General features: G+C 41.8%; 1 pseudogene; it reads left to right on the forward strand.

Moving 5' to 3' along the window:
- Positions 1 to 854: 854 nt before the first annotated feature.
- Positions 855 to 2,518, forward strand: LOC115428771 (zinc finger BED domain-containing protein 4-like; annotated as a pseudogene).
- The last annotated feature ends 6,062 nt before the right edge of the window (positions 2,519 to 8,580 follow it).

Below are 8,580 nucleotides of genomic sequence, written 5' to 3' on the forward strand. Positions count from 1 at the left end.
TTTCTAGTCAAAATATCTCATCACACTAAAATAAGACATAATCACCAAAAGAGTAACTTTTTTTTTTTTATTAATTCCAGCAAAAAAAAAAAAAAAAATCTTCCAATGGAACAAGTAAAAATTATCTTGGTAAGATTTCTTGAAATCAGATTTTCCAGATCTATTGTCTATAAATCAGTTCTTCTATCTCAGTGAAAAGTTCCTCTTTAGGTGATTCTGTCTTATTTTAAGTGTGAGATATTTGGACTAGAAATGAGAAAAATACACATGGTAAAATTTAGATTTTTGCAGTGTGAGTGTCCACTGTGTTCGCTGATATGGAACTAAAACAACAAAATCCATGAATATACAAGAGAACAGCTGTCCACTGTAGTGACCACTTTGCATGAAAGGGTTAATAATGTAGCAACATAGTTTTGAATGACCGGGCCCCTGCATGGTAAAATATAAAATTTAATAATGAAATCAACTTAAGGCTTCCCAAATGCTGTAATAAATTTAGCATGACGAGTTGAGCATATGTCAGCATGTGGCCCCACCTTTAACACTTTCTTCTTTTTTTCAAACCCTTGTTACAGATGGATGGACATAAGTCTACAAGTGCAGTCTGGCAGTATTTCAATCAACCAACAACACCAGGGAAGGCTGTGTGCAAAACATGCAATGATGAAGTCAGCATGGGAGCAATATTAGCAAAAAGTAAAAACACTTCCTGCCTGTGGTCCCATCTCAGAAATCATCACCCTGACTTATACAAAACTGGTCAGAAGAAACGCGAAATTGAATCAGCATCTCATACAGATGTGGCAACTTCATCGCAGCCAACAGTACTGGGCATGTTTGATAAACAAAGAATGTGGACAAATTCAGAAAACAGGTCTAAACTAATGGACAAACTAATCATAGAGATGATAGTTACTGATAACCAACCATTCTCAGTGGTGTCTGATGTTGGCTTTAAGCACCTTATGGCTGCAGCAGAGCCACGATATGCACTGAAAAGTGAGAGGTATTATCAAACTAAAAGCTGCAAGAAGTTCACCACAAGGTTGTGGACAAGATCAAAGCCATGATTCAACCAGAAAATGCTGGCTACTCTCTCTCCTTCACCACAGACTGCTGGTCTGGTGTGACAGAGTCTCTCATGAGCCTGACATGCCATTTTATTGACAATGAATGGACAAGAAAGCAGGTTGTTTTAAATACAAGAGCGATGCAAGGGTCCCACACTGGGGAATACCTGAAAGACACATTCCTCAGTATGCCTGAGGAATGGAAGATAATCAAAGATCGTGTGACACTAGTGCTTCGAGACAGTGGCGCAAATATTGTTAAGGGAATGAGGCTTGCTGAACTCCCAGACCTCAGCTGCACAGCTCACACCTTGCAACTTGTTGTGCACGATGGTCTGTCAAGTCAAAGAGCCGTCACAGATGTCACTGCAATGCTTAAGAATGTGCTACACATTTCCACCACTCCATTTTGGCCAAACAGCATTTGCAAAACATTCAGAGGGAACTTGGCCTACCAGAACACAACATAACCCAGGCTGTTCCAATGAGGTGGAACTCAACGCTCCAAATGCTGCAAAGAATGCTGGAGCAGAGGCGTGCGCTTTACCTCTACAGTGGTGAACATGGAGGATTTTCAAGTCCCACTGCTCAACAGTGGGACCTTGTGTCCAATTTAATTCAAACTCTTCTACCAATAGAGGAAGTGACACTACAGGTGAGCCACAGTAACTCATCAACATCCTGCATCATTCCATGCCTGACTGTGTTGAAGATGCTACTTCAAGATAATGAGGGGCCCTCCACAAAGGCATTGTAACGCTCAGGCAAGCTATGAGGGAGAGCCTGGAGAAGCGTTTCTCAAAATTAGAAGACACAAAGCCTGTGGTGCTGGCCTGTCTCTTAGATCCTCGTTATAAGAGTCATGCATTCTCCTTTGCCACAACAATGAGCAAGGCAAAAGTGTGGTTGAAAGAGGAAGAGGACGCTGCCACACAACAGACCTCTCGAGTAGAGCATGCTGTAACAGAAGAGCCAGTATGGAGGAGCAGGCAGCTGCTGAGGAGGCTAGTGTGAAGGAGCAGGCCGCTGCATGTGGGACACATGAAGATGACGGAAACGCCCACAAAAGGCAACGGAGAGAACACACATTCTTTCGTAGTCGTGTTGATGAGATGTTCATTTCTCTGCTGGCACCCCACACTGATGACCAGCTGCCCAGCAGCTGCGTTGAGGATAAGCTACAGCTGTACCTGAAGGAGCCAGTGATCGACAGGCGGAATGGGGATCCACTTCAGTGGTGGAGACAGAATGAAGCGCACTTCAAGCAACTTTCCAAACAAGCAAGAAAATTTCTTGGTGCACCACCCTCATCAGTCCCAAGTGAGCGAATCTTCAGTGAAGTCTCTGCAATTTTTGAATGCAAGAGAAGCCGTCTCACTGGAGACCACGCTGAACAACTTTGCTTTTTGCACCACAATCTCGTGCTGCTCAACTGGGACTACTAATTGATTTGACACACACACTTCTATGCAAATTTTATTTAACTTTGTTTTATTACTATTACTTTATAAAACCTCTGGAAGCAAGTTTTTACTTTACTAGAGATACTGCTGAGCCTGAGAACTCCCTGCACTTTTTGTTTTTGTTTGAAGTTAAAACAAAGATAAATAATTTCCGTTATATTGAAATTTTACTTTATTTACTGTAGAAAAATTCAGGGAGCTATTTAATTTTTTTTTTTTAAACTTTACAAGAGTTGCTGCTGAACCTGTTAACTCCCTGTATTTTTGTTGTGTGGAGCTGTTATTTTCTGTTTGATTAAATGAACATGCTTTAGGCATTTAAATGAAGTTCAGTGTTTGCATTATTCAAATTTTTTACGCCAATTTTCACACTTTTACTGCAAATGAATATCGGCTCCAAATATCGGTTATCGGCCTCCTCTAACTACTAATAATCGGTATCGACCCTGAAAAACCCATATCGGTTGATCTCTAGTACAGAACTCTGCTTTCAATCCACTTAGATCTGAAATCTGCTTGACCAAAAGTCTCCAAAGAAATAATTTTATTTATTAGCTGCTGTCAAATAACAAAGACCATCATGCCATCAAGGTCAGGCTTCATGTGCATGTTTAGTTCTCAGACATGAAAAGCATGCAATCACATATTCAGTTAGAGACAAAAGGCTCTAAAGATATATTACTCTTTCGATTGTAAAATCCATCAATATTCCTGAAATATAGGCTACTATTTACTAACTAGACTTCTCCAGAGCTTAAAAGTGCTGCTTGTTTATTATCCTGCTGTGGGTCTACCCAGTCAGCATCGAGTAAACCTTTAAAGGTGCGGGAGACTTTCATCGCCAATTTTTCACCAAATCTATAAAACCCCAGTCATAGCCTAAGTATCACGAAGTCACTAAGTATAACTATCACTAAGTATTCCGTGTTTCAGCCGTTTCCACATTGTGTTTGTTGCAACCATATAATATCATATATGGTATTGCCAGGCAGCTGTGCAAACCTCAGCTTCCCACAATGCACGTTGAGACAAAATACCGAAGATGCCCAAGTTACCTCCTGGCTCTGTTTGTAAACACATGGTTGTTTCTGGTGGATGACACTAAGAAACTGTTCACCGTGAGGGAAGAGATTCAGGTGAGTAATGCCAGAAAGACTTACAGATTCATGATACTGAGGATATGACTGAGGTTTGACAGATTTGATGAAAAATTGGAGATGAAAGTCTCCCGCAGCTTTAAGCTCTACCCTGGAGTTTTCAGGGCCATTTGGAGTACCTACCCTGAAGCAGGGACTCTATTAGACCCTGTAAATGACCTGTGGGGGTGGTTCCTGCTGTGGAATGCACACCTATCTATGGTCCTAAACAAACCTCATGGGCAGCGACTCCAACATAAGGCTGGCACATAGATGTAACACTCATTACATAGGGTGCAATATTCTGATGCAGTCCAGCCTCATCTTTGACCACACTGGTCTCCCAGGTTCAAAAAGACCATGATAGCACACACACCCTTGTTTTGCTCTCCTGGTAAAACTCTGGCCTCCCTAGGCGGACACACTGGTACCTGCAATTAATCTTGGTTCCAACTAGGACTAGGCGATAAAACAATAACAATATATATTGCAAAATAACTTTTCCTCGATAGAAATATGAGCCATGCTTGATAGGGCTGGGTATCATGGCTAATTTCCTTAATCGATTCAATTCCGATTCATAAGGTTCTGAATTGATTAATTGTGATTCAATTCAATTCAGTATTAATTGACTGATTCAGATTCATTTAGTGATACCAAAGTCCAATTTTGAGTTGTAACCTGATTATTTGACTACTGCAGCCATGCAACACAGAATCAATATTGATATTAGAAAGTAAATAAATCTGACATTTCAGCAGTAAATAGATGGATCTGCTCTGAAATAATGAACAGGACACAAACATGTCCATGTTTCTCCAGTGGCTCAGATCAGACTTCTTCGTTATATTTATTCTGTTTTACCTGGTGCTTCCAGCCTTCAGGCACATTACTTTCACCCTGGGGCACTGACACCAGTTTGCCCCTCTTGAAACAGACTTATGTTGGGCCCTTGGTACAAGAAACTCACTGGAGGGGGAGGGTGGGCGGAGCTTCATGATTTCCGCTTTACTATTCCTCTAACTCCGCCCTCAGCCACAGGTGATCCAAGTTAATATTTGTAGAACGACTGGCTTCAGCGACCCACCTCTGCTGGACAGTTCCTCCACACTGTGGGTTCCAGTTTGAGACCAGGAGGACCTCGAACAGAGGGTTTTTACCCACCCTTCCTCCGCATTCTTCCCGCAACAAAACCGTCGCGAGCACGACCAAGACGCTCCATCTCCGCGAGGGGCTCGCGAGATGGAGCCGACTGCGCTACCACGTCAGCGGTTTCTGGGTCATTTACTCGTGGTCCTGCTCTGAAAAATCAATCTCATCCACCATTAATCGATTATGCAAAATTAAAAGAAATCGATCCAAAATCGATCAAATCGATTTTTTCACCCAGCCCTAATGCTCAATACAATTTGGATAGAATTCATTTGTCCATGTTTTGACAGACAAGAGAACAGCCAATCATAATTAAGTCATGCTGCACCGAACCAATCACGCTAGAGCCACATCAAGTTAGGTTGACCCACACAGCACAGGCGTAAGAGTCAGCTGCAGCACACATGCTAATGTTTGGGCTGCAGTGGAGATAGAATGAGAGGTAGATGGAGAGAAGAAGGAGAAAATGTGACCAAGAACCCAGGCGACAAACTTACTGAAAAGTAGGGTGCGAACCATTTCGATTCAGGGCCTTCAATACAATGTGGAGGTATACCGAACAAATACATGTAGCCTATGTGAAGAACGCAAACACTCACCTTTCCTAAAGTTTCACTTTCAGTTTATGCCAGTTAAGGAATGCACCCCCCCATATATACCCCCGGTATTGTTTTGTGAATATGGTCTGTTTCGTTTGTGTTCTTTCTTAAAACTTGAAAGCTTTTGCCTGCTGGTCAGACTTTTACTTTAGTTTTAAATATATTTACCTGTTTTATTTATCTGAAACAGTTGTATATTGTTCTTCAGCACATCTGTCATGTTCAACCTCTGACAGACAATAAATCATATTTAAATAAAAAACAACCTTCTGATGTCTTCACAACTAACTTATGACTAACAGAAAATTTTAGTTTGACAAAAACAGTGATTCAGTTTACATCATGATACATATCGATATCGTCCGATATAAATAAAATTATTGAGATTTTTTTCCATATTGCCCAGTCCTACTTCCAACTCAGAAGTCTGACCCAGGTCACCTTTAATACAACATCCAGGGAACATAGTGCCAGTTGATGAGTGGAACTCCCTGAACTAATGAACTGCAATTTTTAATTCCTTGATCCTTCTGTTCTTAATAATTTTAGGCCAATTTCTCAGCATCTGTTTTAATCTAAAGTTTTAGGGAAAGTGGTTTCAACCCAGCTTTTAGCTTTTATGTGTCATAACAATCTCTGAGAAATTTCAGTCTGGTTTTAGACCTTTACACAGTACAGAAACAGCCCTCCTCAAGGTAACCAATGACAGTCTTTTAGCAGCTGACAGGGGAGAGAAGCGCTATTTTAATTCTTTTAGATCGAAGTGCAGTCATTGACACTGTAGATCATGCCATTTTAAACAGAAATAATAATAACAATAATAATAATAATAATGAACAGGACAGAAACATTAGCATGTTTCTACAGTGGCTCAGAAAGGACTTCTTCGTCTTTATTGTGTTTTATGGCCGGAGGCTTCTTGCATTAAGGCACATGGCTATCACTCTGGGGCACTGCTACCAATTTTGGCCCCCTTGAAACATATCATGTTGGGTCCTTGGTACAAGAAAGTCACTGGAGGGGGGGGGGGGGGGGGGGGGGGGTGTCTGTGATTGACGCTTTACTATTCCTCTAACTCCACACTCAAGTTAATATTCCTAGAACGACTGGCTTCCACAACCTGCTCTGAGAGCCTCCGCTGGCCACTTTCTCCCACTGTGGGTTCAAGTTTGAGGTCGTGGGGACCTCCTGCGGAGGGGTTTTCCACACCCTTCCTCTGTGTCCCTCCCACACCAGAACCGTCACGAGTGCAATTGAGACACTAGCCTCCCCCAGGGGCTCCTGAGACTGAGCCGGCTGCGCCTCCACGTTGCGGTACCCGGGTCAGGTACTTGTGGTCCTGCTGAAAAATCTATCTCATCCACTATTAATCGATTACGCAAAATTAAAATGAAATCGAGGGCAACTCGGTGGTGCAGTGGATAGCATTCGTGCCTCACAGAAAGAAGGTCCTGGGTTTGATTCCAACACCAGTCAGCCGGGGTGGGACTTTTCTGTGTGGAGTTTGCATGTTCTCCCGTATCTGCGTGGGTTCTCTCTGGGTAGTACGGCTTCCTACCACCATCCGAAAGACATGCACTAATAGGTTAATTGGTTAATCTAAAACGCCCATAGGCGTGAATGCGACAATGATTGTTTGTCTCTATATGTCAGCCCTGAGATGAACTGGCAACTTGTCCAGGGTGAACCCCGCCTTCGCCCATAAGTAGCTGGGATAGGCTCCAAGTGATCCCTGTGACTCTAGTGAGGATAAAGCGGGTTCAGATAATGAATAAAATGAAATCGATCTAAAATCACTTAAATCAATTTTATTGCCCAGCCCTGTCCATAACTGTACAAGGGGACATCTAATTCAAACTAATAATATGTGGATGCGGAACCGGATGCTGAGCCAGACGGGTGCAGGTCACAGCTGGCCAGAGCCCCAGCCTATTTGACTTATACGGAACTCGGATTGAGTTATGAGTAAGGGCTCATTTATGCTCTATGTTTAAGACAGAGACGGAGAATTTTGTCTGTCCCTTGTGTACATTATGTACATAATTCTGTCTATTGTCCGGGAGCTTTTGGATCTGTACCCAGACGGAGAATAACAAAACTTTTCAAAGAGCAACTGTGTGAGTTATTGAAAAACTACCAACATATGTATGACAACTACCCTTCTCAATATTAACATTAGTATTCAAATTAGTAATACCTCCTCTGTCGCTGCCATGTTTGTTATTATTGACTTTCTTCTTCTCAAAAAACTTTACCCTTCTTCGTGATATTCAGCCGGTATGGAAATTAAGAGTGGCACCCTCTGGTAGATTGATTGAGAAATGCTCATTGGAATGTACAGGACGCATGCAAGTATGAAGACAGTGATGCATGACCACGTTAGAAACAGACGTACCTATTTATGTACATAAAGCAAGCAGAAATGAGCTTTAAGGCTCTTTCAAAAAGTGACTATGTGAGTTTGTGAAAAACTACTGACATATTCATGACAACTACTCTTCTCAATTTTAACATTAGTATCCAAATTAGTAAAACCTCCTCTGCCGTCACCATGTTTGTTATTGGCTTTCTTCTTCTTAAAAAACTTTAATCTTCTTTGTGGTATTCAGCTAGTATGGTAATTAAAAGTAGCGCCCTCTGGTGGACTGATTGAGAAACGCTCATTTCGACATATGGGATGCACAGAAGTATGAAGGCAGTGATGCATGACAACGTTACAAACCTATTTACGTGCATGAAGCGGGCATAAATGAGTCTTAAGGCTCTCCATCAGCTCCCAGTTACGTTTCAGCACACAGCTGGGCTCTGCATCCGAATCTTACCATGAACCATGACTCAAGAACCACAATACTTTCCAAACCGTGGATAACCTGTATCGTTGCATCCCTAATGGACACCAACAGGAACCATCATCAAGAACAAAGGCTACTCTATTGACTATTAAAAAAGCCATCGGACTTAGTAAACCTGGGGTATGAACAACTTTGAACATGGTGCTTTTTGGAAATCCATTAATAAAATACTCCTGAAATAAAGTAACTCCCTAAGTATAATTTATTGTTATTCCCTCCCTAATTTTGAGGACAACTGTACATACTTATTTTGGCAGCTGCTTAGACTCAGTAAGCCTGAATTTGGGTGCAATGGATATGAGTAA

The sequence above is a fragment of the Sphaeramia orbicularis genome, chromosome 11 (genome assembly GCF_902148855.1).
Source record: "Sphaeramia orbicularis chromosome 11, fSphaOr1.1, whole genome shotgun sequence".
Taxonomy (NCBI): Eukaryota; Metazoa; Chordata; class Actinopteri; order Kurtiformes; family Apogonidae; genus Sphaeramia; species Sphaeramia orbicularis.